Here is a 21,962-nt window from a genome sequence, read left to right on the forward strand (position 1 = left end):
AGGAAAGCAGGAGAATTGAAGGAAGTGGGCTTGGGTGGATTATCGGGGGTAGAAAAGATCGAGGATTTGGATGGGGGAAGATAAGAGGTGGTGGTGAACAGCTGTTTTGAAAGCCTGGAGGGAAGAATGGGAAAGAATAGAGTGAGGAAGTTTATTCCAAAGGCGGGAAAAAAGAGGAATGAAAGAGTGAAGATGAGCAGTGATTCGTGATTTTGGTAGTTTTACCAGAAGGGGGTTGTTGGCGGACCTTGAGCGCCCTGTGGAAATGTGGTTGGGACAAATCACAGAGAGAGCAGGGGGAGCAAGGCTGGAGAGGAGTCGGTAGAAGACAGAAAGACCACCGACCAACCTGCGGTGATTGAGTGAGAGGCCCAAAGACTCAGCTTCATTGCGGGAGATGCCAATGATCTTAAAAGCCCTGGTTTCGACAGCGTGAAGTCGAGAAAGGTGGGAGGCAGGAGCACCAGCCCAGAGGGGAGAGCAGTACTCCATCAGGCTACGGACAAAAGCTTTGTAAGTGGTCAGGAGCTCAAGAGGGCCAAGGAAGGACTTTGCACGACGGAGGATTCCCAGTCGGCGACTGGCTTTTGAGGCAAGGTTGGAAATGTGACTTTCCCAGGAAAGGTCATGGCAGATAGTGAGACCCAGAAGCTTGAAAGAAAAGACTTCTTCCAGAGGATTGTTGAGAAAGTGGATGGGGGGTTTTGTAAAACGGTCCTTTCGAAGAGACATAGTGAGAGTGTGAGATTTGTCTGGATTGAAAGACATGTTCCACGTGTTGGACCAGTTTGTGATTTTATCCAGATCTGCAGTGAGCGAAGAAGCTGCTGCTTGCCGGTCTGAGGGATGACAGATGGTACGGCAGAGGGTGGAGTCATCGGCAAAGAGAAATAGAGGATTTTCCAGAGAGTCCGAGAGATCATTGATGAAAACCAGAAAGAGAACAGGGCCCAGAACGCTACCTTGAGGAACTCCAGCCTGCACAGGAAGAGGGGATGAAAGAACTCCATTTAGGGCCACACGTTGACTGCGACAGGAGAGGAAGTCTGCGAGCCATGAGTGGAGATGGCCTTGAATACCATGGGAAGAGAGTTTGGTGAGTAGGGCAGGGTGCCAGACTGTGTCAAAAGCACGTGATATGTCCAGGGATACGGCTCGGATTTCCTGTCTGGCATTGAGGACCTCCATCCATTGATGGGAGAGCAGTAGCAGCATATCTAGGGTAGAGTGACCTGGTCTGAAACCAAATTGATGATTGGAAATCAAGCCATTGGAGAAGAGGAAGGATTTCATGTCTGAAGCGATGATGGATTCCATAACCTTGCTGATGATTGGGAGAAGGCTGATTGGTCTATAGTTACAGGGATCTGTTTTTGCACCTTTTTTATGCAGGGCAGTGATGTTAGCAGATTTCCAAGCAGATGGCAGATGACCTTGGGAAAATGAGAGGGTGAATAGAACAGAGAGAGGGTGAGCAAGAGCAGAAGAGCAGGCTTTGAGGACACGTGGGCTGATGCCGTCTGGACCGGTTGCAGAATCTGACTCGAGGTTTGAAAGCAAGCTCTCCACCTTGTCAGGAGAAAAGGATACAGAGTCCAGGGACAGTTGGGTGCGACTGGGTAAAGTGGGTAGAGATAGTGATGGGTTTGGGACACAAGATTTAGCTGCAAACACCGAGTTTAGACATTCAGCTTTATCACGTGTGGAATCAGCAGTGCGGCCATTTGAGGTAAGGGAGGGGATGGAGGGGGAACATACACCAGAAACAGATTTGATTAAACGCCACCAGGATTTTGAGGAGGGAGAGAGGTTTGAGAGTTCAGACTTGAGATGAGAAAGATGTTGTTTTCTGGCTCTCCTGAGGGCAGCTACACACTTGTTCCGAGCTTTGTGGAAAGAACTGAGATTGCCCTCAGTTGGGTTTGCTTTCCATGAGGCAAAGGCAAGTTGTTTCAGGACAACTGCCTCGCCACAAGCTTCAGTAAACCAAGGGCGGGAGGAAGGGTAAGACAACTGAACACGAGAGGGGATAAATCTGTGCATGAGGGAGAGCAAGTTTCTTTGAAAGAATTCCCAGGATGAGTTGATGTTTGAGAAAGTAGTGATAGGAGACCAGTCTGTAAGTTTGATGGCTGCTCGGAGACCCTGCCAGTCGGCTTGAGTGAAATGCCAGACTCGACGGCGGTGAGGTGGTTCTCTGATAACAGCCAGAGAGATGTCCACTTTAACAAGGACGTGGTCAGAAGAACCAATTGGAGCGAAGGAAGAGCAGCAGATATTGTCAGGGAAATTTGTCAAAATCAGATCCAGAAGAGATGGAGTACCATTGGTTGAGATCCGGGTCGGGAAGTTGACCGATTGAGTCAGTCCCAATGAGTCACAGAAAGCTTTTGCTGATGTCCCATGGCAGGTGAGAGAGGTACCCACACCTAGCCAACTGGCGTGATGACAATTGAAGTCGCCACATAAGAGGAAGAGAGAGTTTGGATGAGAAGATAGAAGATGGTCCATGTTTTCGGAGAGTGAGGTGTAGATGGAGTCATCACTGTTCGGTGGACGGTACAGTACACATATAAACATGAGGTGGGAGTGGAGGGAAGCCGAAGCCAGAGGTATTCCTGGGGGTGTGGGGGAGTGAGAGCAGTGCAGGGAGAGTGAGGAATAGAGTCTTTGATGAAGAGAGCAACACCTCCACCAGGACGAGGCTCAGGTCTGTCATACCGTAAGAGGGAGTAACCAGGGAGAGATACTTGGGAGTCAGACACGTCTTGGGAGAGGAAAGTTTCTGTTAGGCAGATAATGTCTGGTTTGTCAGTGGCAACCTGCATGGAAAGATCTGAAAGGTTTGAGCGAAGGCCCCGGATATTTGAGGTCCACACTTTTAATGAAGAGGTAGGGAGGAGGCTTTGGGTGCAGGAGGTGGAGGGGGGGGGAGGGTAGGGTAGGACGAGGGACGAGGGGGGAGGTAAGGAGGGTTGCTGAAGGAGTGTGGGGAATTGCAGAATAGCGAGGGAGGGGGGGGAATGAGGAGGAGAAAAGGGTGTGTGGTGCTGGGAGAGAGGGGGGACAAGAGACAAGGAAGATGGCAGTTGAGTATTTGAGGAGGTGGAGTGAAGAGATGGAGGTGAGAGGGCAGTGGAGGGAGGCAGGTTGGTGGATGAGAGGGCGGGCAACTTAGAGAAGGAAGAGTGAGGGGGATGAAAGGTGGGAGAAAGGTGAGGGGGGAATTTTTGAAAGAGGTGAGAGGGAGGCTTGGAGGGAGAAGAGTGGGATGGTTGCTTTGAGAGTGAGAGTGAGGGGTGAGGGGGGTGAGTTGGCACTGAAGTTGGAAAAAAAGAATGGTTGATGGAAAGCGAGCATTCATGGCAAACTGTGGTTTTTAAAAGTTTTAGGTCAGAGATGCGATTTAACACAATTCTTGATGGATGCAATGAAGGCGAATTCAGAGCATGGAGAGAAGAAGCGCTGTAATAGTTGGATTTTTTAGGCAAGGAATGAAGGAGAGGTCGAAATGAAAGCAGTCTGTTGAAATAGCAGAAGAGTAGTGCATTGTGAAACAGTAAAGAGTACCACATGTGTGAGAGAGGAAGATGAAGCATCATAAGATCGTTTTTGTTGTTAATATTACTGTGGGAGAGAGATCAACAGATTAGGTCATGGAAATGTAAAAAAAAAAAAAAGAAATCGAGGAAGACGAGGAGGAAGTTAAGAGGAAGAAGAAGTAGCAGAATCGGGAGAAGGTGAGCGTGTTGTTGTTGTTGTTGTTGTTGTTGGGTATATTTTTTTTTTTTTTTTTTTTTTTTTGAGATAAGAAAGAGATTAGTTGGGAGAATGGGGGATGTTTGGAAAGTGGGGAGGATGAAAATTGAAGGTAATGGGGAGGATAGAAATTGAAGGTAATGGGGAGAAAAAACAAACAAACAAAAAAAAAAAACGATCGAACACCAAGTGGAACCGGTAGGCCTCAAGCCTAGGACTAGGCCTCAAACACCAGGTAAGAACGTCGACATAAATACTCACAAAATAGCACGATTTTTGAAACAAAACCGAACTAGGAACACACATTAACATGTAGCTGAGAAAATTAAACAGTTAAAACGGGACAAATAACAACCGGAACTTAACTTTGAGAATGTCAGCAGGGAGCCCCGAAGGAGACCTCTTGCCGCTCAAAACCGGAACCGGAAGTCGATGTAGCTGTGAAGGAACTCTGGGAAGGGTTTTATACAGCAAAGCGCTGACCTTGTGTCGGCCTTCTTGGTTGCTTTACGTAGCAGTTTCGGCTAGTGGAGCACGGGAGGTGTCAATTTATTTATATAATCCTAGCCACCTGGGTTTAGTTGAGGTGATTGCTGATTGGCTAAACCCTCCATTCACATGTGAGAGATGTGGATGGGTCTTTCTTTAATATATATATATATATATATATATATATATATATATATATATATATATATTTCTTCTTCTTCTTCTTCTTCTTTCGGCTGCTCCCGTTAGGGGTCGCCACAGCGGATCATCCGTATGATCCGCATAGTGATTTGGCACATGTTTTACGCCGGATGCCCTTCCTGATGCAACCCTGGTCGCCTCTTACAACACAGGGATATGGTACACCTATTTTAACCGGGGTATACACCGGCCCAGTACACTGGTACTCATTTCGCCGACCTCGGAAGGATGACAGGCTCAGTCAACCCCCTGGTGTATTAATTCAGTGGCCCAACGGGGCTTGAACTCAGGACCTTTTGGATCCCAAGCCGCTGCCCTAACCACTGCACCAACACCAGGATATATATATATATATATATATATATATATATATATATATATATATATATATATATATATATATATATATATATATATATATATATATATATATATATATATATATATATATATATGAGTTACGGATTTCAGAATCCGATCCAACGAATGCATACAAACATCTGGGTCCTCAGACAGATATTTCCCTCAATGCATGTCCAGGATAGACACATCCACATGTCTGGTGAGATTCGAACTTTGATGCATTGAGAAGGGTAAAGAATAGATTCCCTTTCTTATGGGATGACCTTTTTCTCTTTACGACAGACACATTCATGCACACGAGATAGCCATTATCCCAACGGAGGCTCGTCTATAACCTCTTTCACCAACGTTAACACCCACCTTTTTCCATCGACGTTTGACACCCCGTTCAGCAGCTCTATGGACGCTAACTGGCTCTTTTTCATAGCGGGCTGAACATTGAGGTGATAATTGTTGTTGATGTTTTATGAGTGCTCCACGCTTTCACTCAGTAATTCTGGCAAATGGCTGCTTTCTGCCGTTCGTCTAGCACCACAAACATGGCATCGTAGGCCAGGAATGATCGCTGGACGGGCGGTTTGTCACCTGCAACGATGCGCAAATGGGTGGGGTGGATTTGGCTGGAGTCTGCTTGAGGCTCCGCCCAGATGGGCCGCTTATAACGAAGATGAGAGGTCAGTTTTTTTGGTCAGTCAGTTTGCGACAGTCAGTTGGCGATAGCTGGTTGCGGTTCTGACAGCTTTGAGAGTGTTTCAGTCAATTCCAGTCAGAAGGCTGTTTCATTCAGTTCCAGTCAGACGGTCATTTTGTCAGTTCCAGTCAGACGGCTGTTTCATTCAGTTCCAGTCAGACGATCGTTTCGTCAGTTTCAGTCAGTTCCAGTCAGACAGCTGCTTCGTTGCTTCCAGTCAGACGATCGTTTCGTCAGTTTCAGTCAGTTCCAGTCAGACGGCTGCTTCGTTGCTTCCAGTCAGACTGTTGGTAAGCAGGCGACAGTTGGTGACGGTCTTGCAGCCTTCCAGCTTCTCACAGCTCCTAACAGCTATCCGTCAGTTGTGGCTCCTGGTGGCTCCTGATTGAGGGTGACGCTCGGACCGCTAATGCTGGTTCTGCTCGAGACCTGCTCTTGGCGTACCCGATTCTTGGGAGTGACGTCGACTGGCCTTCAAGCCTGTTTGCGTGTGGGTGCATGGCAAGGCAGGGAGCTTCCATCAGACAAGGCATGCTCACACATTTCAGGACGTTTTATGTGACGTACGACGACTTCCATTTGGTGAGCAAGACTGGATTTCTCTTCCCCTCCCCCCCCCCCCCAAATGATCTGCTGGGTACCCTTGTCTCGTGTTTAATTGTTAAGTAAGGCACATTGATAAGCATCTACTCTTCGTCTCTTTCCTATCATTTCGATGGATTTTTCCTGAAGAATTATTTATTTGCTTGCAAATATTTTGATTGCTTCAAATTCACTTATTTACCTCACAGAAATAAAAAGTTCTTTTTATTTATTTATTTTCTTATTAATAAATTATTTGTTGACGTTCCAACCTGTCCGTGTTTGTCCTTTCCTTCCATTGATCCAGCAATGTCCGAACCTCGATAGACTGGGAGGTAATTACCACAGACTTGACCAATAATAGTCGGCACACACCAGCGGTTAAAACGCTCGGCTGCCCTAATTAAGATCTAATAAAGATTAGATTGGTGCTTTGCCAAGGGCGCGCTCCCCGTTCAGGTAACCACGTGGCCTCCAGTTAAACGGCATAATTAGACGGTGGAGACTGGAACTCGTGGTTAACTGGGTGGCATTCATGGTTCTAAAGCAACCCACCATACCACAACGTTAATTGTGAGCGGTGGCCCCGGGTCCGGCTCTTCCGAGGACAACCGGGGATTAATCCCCCTGAGTAACAAACTGGTGTCTTGGTTTGATTTCGGTACCTGTGGCCGTGGTACCCGGTACCCATGGTACTTTCCTCGGTACCCGTGGCCGTAACAATATATATATATATATATATATATATATATATATATATATATATATATATATATATATATATATATATTGTGGAAATGGCTCCAAGGAGTGAATCATGTTTAAAATAGAGCAGTTATTTCCTTGAAGTGAATGCTCATTATAAGTGTAAAGTCATTAATTGTGCGACTAGATATGTGTTTCTTATATGGCTAAATAATGTCTCCCTTTCCCAATGTCTGTCGAAAATCATCTAACCATTTGACCACATTTTTTGAAAATGGTTTACCCCTTGGAATCTGTCATTTAAATGTTTCTTTTGAGTGTTCGCTGGGCCTTGATGTGGCAGTTTTGGTGGGAGAATGGCTGACGATCACCACAGGCCCAGATTACCTCAGAAAGCTCGAGGTGAGAGTTCACGGCAGTCGTCACACCCACCAGGCCCAGCGGAACCCAATGTTGAGTGAGAGGGGAGGGGCGTGGTGCGTCATTGATGACGCATTCGCCCGAGGGCATAAAAGGTTGACTCGGGAAAGAGAGGGGATTGCCTTGACCTTAGCAGAGACAGTTGCGCGAGACTGCCCCCAGACGACACCAAAATCACGCCACACACAGCCGGAGCCACACCTTTTTTTTTCCTCTCTCTCTCTCTTACTCTCCCTCTCTTTCTTTCTTTCTTTCTTTTTCTTTCTCTATCTCATTCCTCAGCCATGGCACAAAGGTGGGGGGGGGGGAGAAACACCAAAAGCAGAGTTGAAGGACAAGATAGAGGCAGACTTGGAGAACAATGGGTGTGGGGAGAAATTGGGGGCAGGAGGGGATGAATGTGATGGATAAGCTGGACACAAAATGAAACTCTCAGGAGGGAAAATTGGAAATTTGGAAGGAGGAGGAATTGGGGGTGGGGTTAACGAGGGTATAAAAGAACATGCTTTTGGATTGGGGATAATCTGAGATGGTGGTGAACAAATGTCTTGAAAGCCTGGAGGAAAGAATGAGATTGAAGACAATATGGAAGTTGGTTCCACAGGTGGGGAAAAAAAGAGGAATAAATAAGTGGAGGTTAGTGATCCTGGTTAGTGATCCTGGAGGTTAGTGAAAAAATGTGGTCAAATGGAATAACCATTAGTGATCCTGGATTTGGGTAGTTTCACCAGAAAGGGGTTGTGGTGGACCGTGTGTGCCATGCAGAAATCTGGGGAAGGCAAAGCAGTCTCACGTGACCTCTAGTTTGGAGTCATTTGGGGGCAGTCTCGCGCTGAGAGTGCAAGACCAGAAAGGAGGCAGAAGAGGACAGAGACCACCGACCTGTCTGTGATGGCAAAGTGATAGACAGACCCATAGACTCAGTTTCATTGTGGGAGATTTCAATTATGTTGAAAGCCTTGGTTTCCATGGCATAAAGCTGAACAAGATGTGAGGCAGGGGAGCCAGCCCAGAGGGGACAGCAGTACTCCATCAAGCTGTGGATGAAGGCCTTGTAGGTGAATAGGAGTTTAGGTGTGCCAAAAAACGACTTTGTATGACGAAAAATGCCGAGTCAGCAGCTGACTTTGGAGGCCAACTTTGAAATGTTGTTCACCCAAGAAAGATCATGGCTCATCGTAACACCCAGGAGTTTGAATGACTGAACGCCTTCAAGAGGATTGTTAAATGGGGGTGGCTAGCGGTGGGGGGGGGGCAAGGGTTGTCAAACAGTCCTTTCGGAGAGAGATAGTGAGTGTGAGATTTGTCAGGATTGAAAGACATCTTCCAAGTGTTTGTGGATACATCGGTATTGTTAAAGGTTGTCCTGTTCTTGCTGAATAAAGCCAATGCTGTACAAGTGCAAACTAATGAAGTCTGTGTTTTCGACCCTACCTTCGTTTAATCTCACTGTGCAAGATTACGTGACATGCCATTGCCTTTGATCACCGACTCTCTGTGAGGCAGAGCGTTGCTCCACCAGCTGAGTTTTGTTGATGGATATCTTCATTTACGGACATGAATTTGCATCACCGGTCCTTCTTCATGTTACCTTGCCCTCCTATTCATTCCTCCATGAATTGTTGAATCAATCACCTCCGCAGGCCTGATGATGGCTTAAAGGTCAAGGTGCTTGGCTTAAGATTCTAGTCTTGAGTTCAAGCCCATGTGGGACCGTTGAATCAACACCAAGTAGAGTTGACTCAGCCCGTCATCCTTCCGAGGTCGGCAAATGAGTACCAGTGTACTGGGAACATCAGCAGCACATCTGCACCCCCAGAAAATGATGCAGCCAAGCAGCTTGCATATGAATGAATAAATAAATAATTAACCACCTCCGTGGGATTATTCGAATGGGTTACGTGCCACTTCACCATTTACGATTAAATTGCTGTTCTGAGAAACAACCAAATGTAATCAAATGCGTTATCTATCTATAATGCCAGCAATGTGTGTGTGTGTGTGTGTGTGTGTGTGTGTGTGTGTGTGTGTGTGTGTGTGTGTGTGTGTGTGTGTGTGTGTGTGTGTGTGTGTCTGTGACCACTGTTTCTCGACAACCACTGGTCCGATCTAATTGAAACTTGCCAGCTTTATTGCTGGGGACCTGAGTATGTGCCTTTTTAAGGTTTGATATTAATCGGACAAGTGGTTCCCAAGTTATGGCCATTTATTTACCAAACCAATGACAGGACACGTTGCTGCGTAGGCGTGGCCGATGGGGAAAAGGCGCCTTAGTTACCAATGACAGGACACGTTGCTGCGGCCATTTATTTACCAAACCAATGAGAGGACACGTTGCTGCGTAGGCGTGGCCGATGGGGAAAGGGCGCCTTAGTTACCAATGACAGGACACGTTGCTGCAGCCATTTATTTACCAAACCAATGACAGGACACGTTGCTGCGTAAGCGTGGCCGATGGGGAAAGGGCGCCTTAGTTACCGTGGCGTAGGAGTGGCAATGGTCATTGGCAGCGAATGCCATGGCAAGCAAAGACAGGGAGGTAAACTTGATTTTAATTTTGATTTTAATTAACTCTGTGTGTGTGTGTAAGTATCACAGCAGTTGTTACTTCAATGAAAGCAATAATTCGTGGAATGCATGTGAACATTCCGTACGGGCACGCACCACTTCCGGATAGTGATGACACTGTATTCTAATTATTTCTCGATTTCTTATGCGCATTTATAGATAAACACAATACCCCAATCCAGTCGTCGTTTACGAGAGCAAAGGAACGGCCTGTGGTTGTTGTTTCTGGCACGCGGTTTGAAAGTTTATTTTATGCACGTACGGGCACGTGAGAGCGAAGGAACGGCCTGTGTGGTTGTTTGAAAGTATTTTTTTGCACGTATGGCTACGCACGTACGGGCACGCGAGACTGAAGGAACGGCCTGTGTGGTTGTTTGAAAGTATTTTTTTTTTTTTGCACGTACGGGCACGCGAGAGTGAAGGAACGGCCTGTGTGGTTGTTGTTTCTGGCACACGGTTTGAAAGGTTTTTTTTTTTTGCACGTACGGGCACGCGAGAGTGAAGGAACGGCCTGTGTGGTTGTTTGAAAGTATTTTTTTTTTTTTTGCACGTACGGGCACGCGAGAGTGAAGGAACGGCCTGTGTGGTTGTTGTTTCTGGCACACGGTTTGAAAGGTTTTTTTTTTTTTTTGCATGTACGGCCACGTACTAGTTATACAAACAAGTGAATCAGCTGTTCTTGTCAGCAAGCGAAGAAAAAAAAAATTCCTCACAACGTTCCCATTTCCATGGCAACAGAGAAGATCCATGTTCCCGCTCATGCAGGTGTCATATCAAAGCAAACAAACATATTTAACATATAAACCACGATGAATAACCATAATAATGAAATATTAATTATAACTGAAATAATGTTGTTGTTTTTTTTCAACCACTGAATAGAATAAGTACTTCTGATGATTTCAGGTAAATATGATACACACGTTATATCCGGTACTCGTGTTCTGAAGTTCCTCAAATATAATATCATCTTTCTCGACAGACACTCAAGTTCCTCTCAATGAGAATTTTTTTTTTGCAAAATTCCTCAAGGCCATCATTACGATTGAAAAATATTAAAAAAAAAGACAGCAAAGGGATAGATAAGATAGAAGCAAGGAAGAGGGATAAAACGTACAAACGTTTGCACGACGCCGCTGAAGCGTCGCTACGAAGTTCTCGTGACGTCACACGTCCGAAACGTCATGACGTCACGAGAACGTGGTGATGCAATTTTTTTCATTTCCTTCATTGGCTGGAATATTTTACTCTCTGCGTCAAGCCATATTTTGGTTGTGCAATAAAAACGTTACAATCGATTTACACAAGCATCGTTCGTGGTTTGTTTTTAATTTATGAAGCGCATCGACTCAAATCGTACACCTCCATCAGCTTGCCAACAGTCACACCGCCAAATAGGTGAACGGCGAGCGCCAAAGCCAAAATCGTTCTGTTTCTCGTCAACTCGAGACCTCACGTTGCATTTAAAGAACGAATTCGAATCGTGTTTCTGTAGTAAATCTCAAATCGGTGCGGAGACCATTTATAAGATAAATTACTCCCTTTAAAAGCCTGTGCGTGCAAGAACCCGTCTTCCATTTTTCAAAGTTTTATAATCAATATCGATATTGTGAGAGACAGAGTCAGATTCAATAGTGAGAGACGAAGACTCTGAAGTGGGAACAACAGGTTTATTCAAGGCCAAGGGCACAACACAACACAGCATCAGGACACGGGGTGGGTCACGTGACTACTCCAAACCACGCCCAGTGCACCCACGTGGGCATGCACAAGCATGACGATAATACAGCTCAATAATCATCATCATCATCATCATCATCATCATCATCATCATCATCATCATCATCGTCACAATTTTAAACCGATCTTCACGAAACTTTAGCAAGTTGGGGGAGGTCGTCTCAACTGATCTTGAGGTCAAAGGTCAAATTTCGAAAATCGTCATTTTTCTTCCAATTGACTTGGAATTTGAACAGGATGTGCATATTGCATCACTGAATTGGAAAACCAACTGTTTTTGAGGTCAAAAGGTCAAAGGTCAAACTTCTAAATTCAATTTCAATCTGAAAAATCAATTTTCATCCATTTGACATGAGTGAGTTGACCTTTGACCTGATGCAACATCAAAACACACTCCGTGGGAGTGTTTCCTGTGCAGCTGCCCTCCACAGGGCAGCTCACCAGGTGACGAGATTGGGGCAAAGCCTTCAGGACCCCCACTCTCTCGTGATAGGAAGAAAACCACAGGGTAACATTCCCGTGTGAGATTGCGGTTGTGTGGCGGGGTGGTGCTGAAGTGTCGTCCATCACATGGCGGTCTCCTTAGGTTAACCTGAGGCGGTCCCTTTGGGTGGGTGCCTAGAATGTCCTATCCCAAAGAGAGGATGATCACCTGTCTCTGTTATCATCTGAGCTCAAGCGTTTGGACATCGGTATTGCAGCTCTCTCTGAGGTTCGGAGACCGGATTGTGGCGAGATCATGGTGGGTGTTTGCACCTATTATTGGTCTGGTCGCTCTGATGGTTACCATGCCCAAGGAGTTGCTGTGTCCAATAAGCTGACTCCAATGATAATTAAGGTAACACCGGTCAACGAGCGTATTATGAGACTAAGGATTCGTCACTCCTCGGGTGTCGTTTCCCTGGTCTCTGTTTATGCTCCGACTGAGGCGAGTGATCTCACCGTGAAGGACGCATTCTGTGCCACGCCCAAGTCTGTGGTTGATCAGTGCCCCCAGGCGAGATACTCTTCTAGTCTTGGGGGATTTCAATGCATCGACTGGAACTGATAGGGATGGTTATGAGGTGTGTGTTGGTCCCCACGGGTCTGGAACTGTGAACCAGAAGAGCAACAACTTCCTTGACTTTGCAAGAAGTCATGGACTTAGGGTGGCTGGTTCATGGTTTCAGCGCCCACAAGCTCATCGCTGGACTTGGTATTCCAATGCTGGTGGTGTGGCAAAGGAGATTGACCATGTGCACGTTGATGGCTGCTGGAGGATGATCCAGAACTGCAGGGTCCATCAGAGTGATCAGTTCCTCAAAACTAACCACAGGCTTGTGGTAGCAACTCTGAAGTTGTAACTTAAATCCGGCTGGATGTTAGCAAGCTCAAGGATGACGGTAGCTGAGGAGTTTGCAAACAGGCTGAGTGGGGATTTGGGGAGTCTGGGTGCCTTGCGGAATCCTGAAGAGTTGTGGAGTGCCTTCAAGACCACCATCTTTGATGTTGCCAGTGGCTGTCTTGGAACTCACCACAGGACGAAGAAGATTTTGTCTCTCATGGGACACTATACCATTGAGCAATGTCACAGGGCCAGGCTTAATGGCAGAGCCGAGCGGTTCAAGGAGTTGAGGCGTAAAACTGTGCATGTGCTGAGGGTGGTCAAGGTGGTCGATGTGAGGGGGTAGAGCATCACCTCTGGTCAAGTGATTCTCATCCTGCTTACAGGGGAATTTGCGCATTGCATTCCTCGAAGCCTGTCCCTCGGCGTACTGCAGTTCGAGCGGAGCGTGGTGGGCTCTTGACAGAGGAGTCTGAAGTGAAGGTCCGCTGGGCCGGTTACTTTGAGCACCTGCACCAGGCTGATCCACCAGGTGTTGAGTTGGATGTCAAGGGTGTTACTATCCCTATTGCTGACTCTCCAATCAACTGTGATCCACCTTCTTTTGTGGAAACACAGGCTGCGGTGAACCGGTTGAAATGGGGTAAACCTTCTTGGATCTGTGGCATCTATGCTGAACGTCTCAAGGCTGGTGGAAATGCTGTACTCACGTCCTTGCATGCAGTGCTGTACTCTGCATGGAACACAGGCATCATCCCAACTGACTGGGAGAGGGGCCTTGTTGTCCCTTTCTGGAAAGGGAAGAGCGATCGCCAGGACTGCAACTACCGAGGGGTGACGCTGCTCTCAGTGCCGGAAGGTCTTTGCTCGGATAATTCTTGATAGGGTTCGCCACCATCTGCTTGAATACCAGCGTCCGGAGCAGTCAGGCTTTACACCAAAGAGGTCAACGATTGACCGTATCCTTGCTCTTCAGGTCCTCACCGAACGCAGACGAGAGTTTCGGCAGGGGCTGCTTGCAGCCTATGTTGATCTCTGTAAAGCGTTCAATTCAGTGAATCGGGATGTCCTCTGGAGGATTCTTGGTCTTTGTGGGATGCTACCAAGACTGATCAATCTGATGTCTGAACTATACTCTGGTACTGAGAGTGCTGTGAGATGTGGTGGTACCATCTCGGACTCATTTCCAGTTGTTACTAGAGTTCGTCAGGGGTGTGTACTGGCCTCCACACTTTTTAGCACTTGTATGGACTGGATTCTGGGGAGGATGTCGGAGAGATCAAGCTGTGCTGCATTGTTTGGGAATATCAAGATCTCTGAGCTTGATTTCGCAGATGATGCATTCATTTTTGCGGAGCCGACTTTGGATATCATTTTGGGGGCCCTTGAGGTGCTAAATGAGGAGTCCGAGCAGTTGGGATTACGGGTTTCCTTTGTCAAAATTAAAATACAGGCTTTCAATGACATCTTGGATGCTGCTCTATTGTCTGTACCTGTTTGTGGTGAGGATGTTGAGGTCACCGAGAGAGTCACTTACCTTGGCAGTGATATTCATGTCTCTGCTGGCTGTGAGCCAGAGGTCAACAGACATCTGGGTCGGACCTGGGGAGTCATGGATTCACTGGATCATGGGGTGTGGCGCTGCTGGAGCAGTAATTTCGCTGTAGGTTGTGTACTGTACTCACATCTGGTACTGCACTGTAGGTTGTGTACTGTACTCACATCTGGATTTGATCTCCAACGGGGTCAAATTCCACCCAAAACTGCCCTTTTAGAATTTACCAATGGGAAGTGCTGTATCTGGAAGCATACCGTTCTTTAAATGGTGAGCTATTTTTGCTCCAACAAAGGGTTAACACCCGAAATGTCAGCTTCTTGCTTCCCACGGCGGTTCGAATACCAAAATCTCATCCATTTTTTCAATCTCATCCTGTTGATTACATCCATCTTTTCACCTGGCCGCCAACACAAATCAACGCGATAACCTTCATCAGCAAGACGAGTTCTTCATTCCACTCAAAATCTTCAGCTTCTTGGCCTGAGCAGACGACATTAGGATCATGACCAGGCTTCTACGAGGTCGACAGTTTGCCTTTTCCAAGGCATTATGGAGTGAAAGGAAATGAGATAATCTTCATGGACCGTTTTGCTTGAAGAACATTTGCTCTTCGACTTCTGGTGGCTTCACACTGTGCTTACAGTCAGTGATAATTTGGTTGATGAGTGAGAACCCTCACTCACATCCAACGGTTGTTGCTGAGTATGTTCCCACTGCCGTCATTGATGCAGGTGTAACTCATCTTTCAACTGCTTAAGACCAACTTTTAAACTTTGATGAAATTTCTCAAAAGCAGCTCTTGTTGCAAGGCTGGTATTCTTAGAGCCACTATCTTCTTTTAGAAAAAAAAAAGCACACAATCACTACTGTCTGGCCATGTTTTGGGATTGAGGACACCGACATATTTTGCTTGGTAAAAATCAGGAGTGCATCATTTAATGCTTGGAGCAGTTTGACTGGGCTGATTCCACATTTTCCTGGCTGCAGTCATCCCTTTGAAATATGGCTCCATGTTTGTGAGCTCAATCTGGAGTAATGCTTTTTTGAACGACTTTCCACATTCATCCATTCTTCATGGCTTTGAGAAAATAAACTTTTCTGACTTCATGTAAAGGTATATATTGGATACTGGTGCCATGTCTACTGAAAGAGTGATAGATAATGGAGCTCACACAATGCATTTTTCATCACAGATGAGCTTTTCACAAATAGTTTGCAGAAATAATTCAGATCATCAAAAAGGAAAAGCTTTACTATTGAAGAGTACTGGTCTCCACTAAGGGCTGGTGCCCCAGCATCACGTTACTCTCTCCGAGATTCTGTGGAATCTAAAGTTCTCAAAATTATTGGAATCTCCTGTGATGAGGCTGCAGCACAAGGGCCTGTTGATTTCACATAACAGTCTTCTGTCTATTTTCTGATATTACTCCCTCTGCTTTCTCAATCCACCAACCCTCCCTATCTTCTCCAGGAAGCACATGTTCTTCCGCAAACTCCCTTCTGGTTAAACTTCCAAAATCCAGGCTCACTGCACACCTCAACTCTTTCATTCCTCACTTCTGTTTAGGGAACCATCTTCCAGAGGCTGTTCTGTCTCTCTTCCGTCAAGGGCTTCAAGCAAGCAGTGCACCATAGTCTCTTGTCATCCCCAATTCTGACCCATGATCTTTATATACCTCATTAACCCAATCCAACCATCTTACTTGCTGATTTCAGTATTTCCTCCCCTCTCCTCTTTGTTCATTCCTCTGATGTCTGTTTTCCACTGTCAATTCCATCTTGCTGCTCCATGACCCTCGCTTCTGTAAAGAAAAATAACAAACCCCAGTGGACCAAGCAATTAAATGGATGAAATTGTTTACCATAAATCTCCATAAACAATGGAGGTGTTCCATGATATCATCAACTTTAGCATGAGCAGTATCCTTCAAGATCCTATTCTTGAAGAGTGAAGGAACTGAGAAGGAACCAGTTCTTCAGGTGTTCGACCAACGACACCAAGGTTTGTGGCTCGTGAGAGAGACCTGTAAATTAAGACTCCAGGTTGGCCTGTTTTTGAGTTCTGGTGTATCTATAGACAGTAACAATGATAGAGCTTTACAGAGGCTATAGCTCCATAACCTCTCCCAAGAAAACCTGGCAAATTAATAAAAAAAATTCTGTAAAGACAATATAAAGACAATAAAGACAATATAAAGACAATAAAGGCTGTAAAGGTCTACATGTCTAAAAGGTACGTTCCAATAGTCCGTAATTACGAGAACTAATTACCTCCACCACTGAAGGTGGATGGAGGTTATGCTTTCACCCCTGTCTGTTTGTTTGTATGTCAATCAACTATAAGTCACAATTTTAAAACCGATCTTCACAAAACTTCACCACTTCACCACCACCACCACATAAGCAAGAAGCCTATTGTTTTTGAGATCAAAAGGTCAACAACTTTGTCAGGTTTCTAAATTCCTCAATTTTCATCGATTAACTTTAAATTTGAAGAGGATTTGCATATCAGGTCACTGAATTCAACCACCAATTATTTTTGAAGTCACCATAGGCCAAAAGGTCAACATGTGCGGAATTTCTAAAGAGGTCAATTTTCATCCAAATGACTTGAAATTTGAAGAGTTGCATGCATAATTGGTCATTGAATTCAACAACCATTTTTTGAGGTGAACATAGGCCAAAGGTCAACAATTTAGGTGAGATTTCTAAAATCCTCAGTGTTCATCCCATTGACTTGAAATTTGAAAAGGAGATGCATATTTGGTCATTGAATTCAACCACCAATTATTTTTGAGGTCAATAGGCAAAAAGGTCAACATATGCCAAATTTATAAAATTGTCAATTTTCATCCGATTGACTTGAAATTTGAACAGGATTTCCATATTTGGTCATTCAATTCAGCCACCATTTTTTTTTTTAAGGTCAAATTTGTTTTATGGATTTCGCAAGTATCAGTGCTGTGCATGACATTTCTTTTTACTTGTGTAAATCGAAGATTTTTCAAGTATATTGGTTGGTTGAGTGTGTTATTCTGTCTGTCTGTTTGTATGTTTATCGCCTACAGGTCACAATTTAAAACCAATCTCCATGAAACTTCACTACATGGCAGAGATCGTCACAAACAAAAAGCCGATTATTTTTGAGGTCAAAACGTCAGCATAGGCCAAATGTCAACAAATTTATCCAATTTCTAAAATCCTCAATTTTCATCCGATTGATTAGAAATTTGAACAGCATTTGCATATCAGGTCACTAAATTCAACCACCAATTATGTTTGAGGTCATCATTGACCAAAAGGTCAACAACAGGTTAGATTTCTAAAATCCTCAATTTACATCTGATTGACTTGAAATTCGAAGAGGAATTGCAAATTTCGTCATTGAATTCAACCACCTATTCTTTTTGAGGTCAACATAGGCCAAAGGTCACCAACTAAGGTGGAGTTTCTAAAATCCTCAATTTTCATTCCATTGACTTTAAATTTGAAGAGGATTTGCATATCAGGTTACTGAATTCAACAAATTATTTTTCAGGTCAACGTTGGCCAAAAAGATCAACATAGTCATTACTAAAATTGTCAATTTTCATCCATATGACTTGAAATTTGTGTATTTTGTCATTGTATTCAACCAGCAGTTATTTTTTAAGGTAAAATTTGTTTTATGGATTTTGCAATTATCGTGCAATGCATGACATCTTTCTTGTTTCTTTGTCTGTGAACAAAATATCTCAAAAAGTTGTGGACGGATTCAGACGAAATTTGGTGGAAACCTTGGGAATGTGATACCGATGACATGATTAGATTTTGGTAAAGATCCAGATCTGTATCTGAGAATTTTTAAAGTGATTTTTCACCATTGAGAGATGGGGCCAAAAACGACATATAGCAGGATATCTCAAAATTTGTGGACGGATCTGGTCGAAACTTGGTGGGTGGTTGGGTATGTACCAAAGAAGAATTGCTTCGATTTTGGTGAAGATCCGAATCTGGATCCGAGAATTTTTTTCAGTGATTCTTTACCATTGAATGATATGGCTAGAACGATATGTAGCACGATATCGCAAAAAGTTGTGGGTGGATTCGGATGAAACTTAGTGGATGAGATGGTTAGGTGACAAGAACAAGCCGATTAAATTTTAGTTCAGGTCCGAATCCCAATCCGGCCTATCAGTGGGATACAAAACGTAAACTAATCAGCCAGGCAGAGGTATGCGCTCTACCGAGTGCCCTTCTAGTTAAGATTGAAACTTCCACATCTTATTTGTAGGCATGTTTATTTTTGTGTTGACAATCTGGTCAAAATTAGTCGAAGGTGAAGCAAGGGCAATGCCATCCAAAACATGCAAAACACCTATAAGGCGGCAATTCGAAAATGTATCCACCAAATTTGTTATGCACAACATTTCATCATGCAAAACACTTGTTAGGTCAAATTTACCAAATTATTGTTTCCACAGCAACTATTGTTTATTTGGATTTCACAAGTATTGTGCTATGCATTACATCTTTTTTGTTTGTTTGTTTGTCTGAGAGCAGGGCGTCTCAAAAAGTTGTGGAGAGATTTGGTGGAAACTTGGTGGGCAGGTTGAGTGTGTGAAAAGGACAAAATTATTAGATTTTGGTGAGGATCTGGTCAGTAAATATCACAGCATTACATAAAAAGTTGCAAACACGGATCCCCTTAACTACAGATCAATTAACTTACTTCCAATCATCAACAAGGTCATGGAGTCCATTATCAAACTAGTTCACATAAAATCATTCCTTTTCTCCAACAGCCTCATCTCAGATCGTCAATTCGGATTCAGACCATGTCACTCTACCTTGGACATGCTGCTTCTACTCTCTCAACAATGGTGGAGGCCTTTAATATCAGACATGAGATCAAGACCGTCTCTCTGGATGTGTCGTGAGCTTTCAATACAATCTGGCATTCCAAACCGTCTACCTGTGGAATCCAAGGCCAACTCCACTCTCGTAGCCAGTGTGTGGCTCCAACAGAATAATTTCTTCTCTTCTTCCTGTCAAGGCTGGAGTTCCCTAAGGCAGTGTTCTGGACCCCATCTTATTCCTAAAATCTTCATCAATGATCTCTGACTCTGGAAAATCCTCTTTATCTGTTTGCTAATGACTTCACCCTCTGCCATGACATCCCTCATCATTCTGACAGATCGGCAGCAGCCACTTCCCTCTCTTCAAACCTTAACAAGACCACAAACACTTGGAATTTGTCTTTTTACTTTGAAAAATCCTACACACTTCCCATCTGCTTAAGAAGGGACCACACCACAAAACCCTCCCATCTACTTTCTCAACAACCCTCTCAAAGAAGTTGAGTTACTCAATCTCAGTCCTGATCTCTCTTGGGCAAGCCACATTTCAAAGTTGGCCTCCAAAGCCAGATGCCAACTGGGCATCCTCTGTAGTGCACAGTCCTTCCTTGGCACACCTGAGCTCCGATCCCCCTCCAAGGCTTTCATCAGCAGCTTGATCGAGTGCTGCTCTCCCCTCTGAGCTGGCTCCCCTGCCTCACATCTTGCTCAGCTCGATGCCTTGGAAACCAAGGCGTTCAAGATCATTGGAATCTCTCATGATGAAGCTGAATGTATGTGCTCATCACTTCGCCATCTCCAACAGGTTGGTGATCTGCCTGTCTTCTACCGCCTCCTTTCTGGTCTTGCACATCGTGCCATCTCCATGTTTTATTGCCGTAGGTGTCTGCAGGACGCACGCGATCCACCAGCAACCCCCTCCTGGTGAAACCGTCTAAATCTAGAACCACTGCTCACTTCCACTCATTTATTCGTCTTTTTTTCCCCCCACCTGTGGAACCAACTTCCACACTCTTCAATCTCATTCTTCCTTCCAGGTATTCAAGACAGCTGTTCACCACCATCTCAAATCTTTCTACACCAGTGAAACCACCTTCACCCCTCCCAGATTGTCTTTCTGCATGCATCTTGTCCACCCCTTGCGTTCTGCCCTTACCCTCATCGTTACCTGAATGCATTATTTGTGAATCCCTGTGAATTTGTGAATACTTACCTGAAACCATGTGTCCATCTATTTTCTCCCTCCGCCCTGCTGTTGGCATTTCCCCATCCTCCTGGTGTTCCTTCTGTTGTGTTGCGTCTTGATCCGTTCTATGTTTAGCTCTTCCAAGAGCCTTGACTACATAAACAGAAAGAAAAAAAAAAACACGTTCAGCCTGGCAGAGGTATTCACTCTCCCGAGTGCCGTTGTAGTTGTATCTCTTTTGGTTTGGTTGTAATAAAATTTGAACACTGGAACAAGACTGGACAGCCTGTACTTCGTTTCAAAGCCTAATATTATCTTCATGTAATCCATGGTAAATTTACCCAATATCAATTGTTTTTAATAAATCAATAAGTTGTTAAACTCATTTTACTCTCTTTCATTAAGCACCAGATGAATACAACTCAACACATTCATTAATGAACCTCCATTTTTGAGTTCTTTTTGAGTTACAAAAATAAAAGGATTCCTTTTTCTTGGCAGACTGTTCAAGTATACAAAAAGCAGTGGATTACCGCCAAAAGCGGTCGAGTTGGTATCGATACAATAAAACAGTTGGAGAACTTTCTGATCAACTCTAACAAAATGGTGACATGCTAAAGTTGATATTGCAAAAACGCCCGGCAATGAGCACCCGTGAAAGGCTGAAGGGTCGTAGATGTATGTGTTCTCACCAAACCTTCATGCTTCTGAACACTGATGGGAAGGTCATATCTGGGGCTTGTCGACGAACAGGATAGGTTTAAAATTGTATTTACTATTAATTATGTTTGGGAGGAGGTGGTGGGAGGGGGAGTTGGGTGGGCTGTGAGTGTCGTTATAAATATCTATTTTTGTTTGGTTCTGGGGCCACAAGAGAAATGCTTCATTTTTGCATCTACTGGTAAAAGGACAAATGTGTGTGTGTGTGTGTGTGTGTGTGTGTGTGTGTGTGTGTGTGTGTGTGTGTGTGTGTGTGTGTGTGTGTGTGTGTGTGTGTGTGTGTGTGTGTGTGTGTGTGTGTGTGTTATCCACTACCCACTTGTACCAGTGGGAAATGGGACGAACCCGACACCTCTCATCAACGGATATTTCTCGTATTTCCTGTATTTCCATGTGTCCGATTGGCATTCACAAACAGAAGAATTAACGGTTTACCATTTTGTTATTGCCACTCTTTCATCAAAATGCTGAAAAATACGTCAAAAAGATTACTTGGATTACAGATCAGGTCAGGTCAGGTATGGGAGCATGCGCCAGAGCAGCGCGTCGCTGCGTCCACTTTCTGCCGGTACTCCAGGGGACTCCGTCTGGCCATCCACCAGGCAGATGCCTGGCCCATCCCAATCTACTTGAGATGCCGATCAACCTGCTACAACCACAAGGCACGTGGTAGGCCAATTGGCCTCCTCCACTCACGAGACTCCCTCGCTGAGAAAATCTGGTGAGCAGGATCAGCATCAGGAAAACAAGCCACATGCCCATACAGCCGCAGCTGACGCTCACGGACAATGCAGGTAACAAATCTCATTTGAGTCTCT

The 21,962-nt window shown here is 44.8% G+C and overlaps 1 protein-coding gene across 4 annotated transcripts in view; it reads right to left on the reverse strand.

The window, feature by feature from the left end:
• LOC147032357 (uncharacterized) overlaps positions 1-10,962 on the reverse strand; it is a 36,448-nt gene extending 25,486 nt beyond the window's left edge. The window contains exon 1 of one of the 4 annotated variants that reach the window (XM_085869903.1): positions 10,896-10,962. The gene's annotated coding sequence lies outside the window, so the exon portion shown is untranslated. The remainder of the gene's footprint in view (positions 1-10,895) is intronic. The other 3 variants (XM_085869905.1, XM_085869904.1, XM_085869906.1) reach the window with 3 other exon arrangements.
• Positions 10,963-21,962: the final 11,000 nt, after the last annotated feature.

The sequence above is a fragment of the Eptatretus burgeri genome, chromosome 2 (genome assembly GCF_056783735.1).
Source record: "Eptatretus burgeri isolate ZD-2024b chromosome 2, Ebu_testis_v1, whole genome shotgun sequence".
Classification (NCBI taxonomy): Eukaryota; Metazoa; Chordata; class Myxini; order Myxiniformes; family Myxinidae; genus Eptatretus; species Eptatretus burgeri.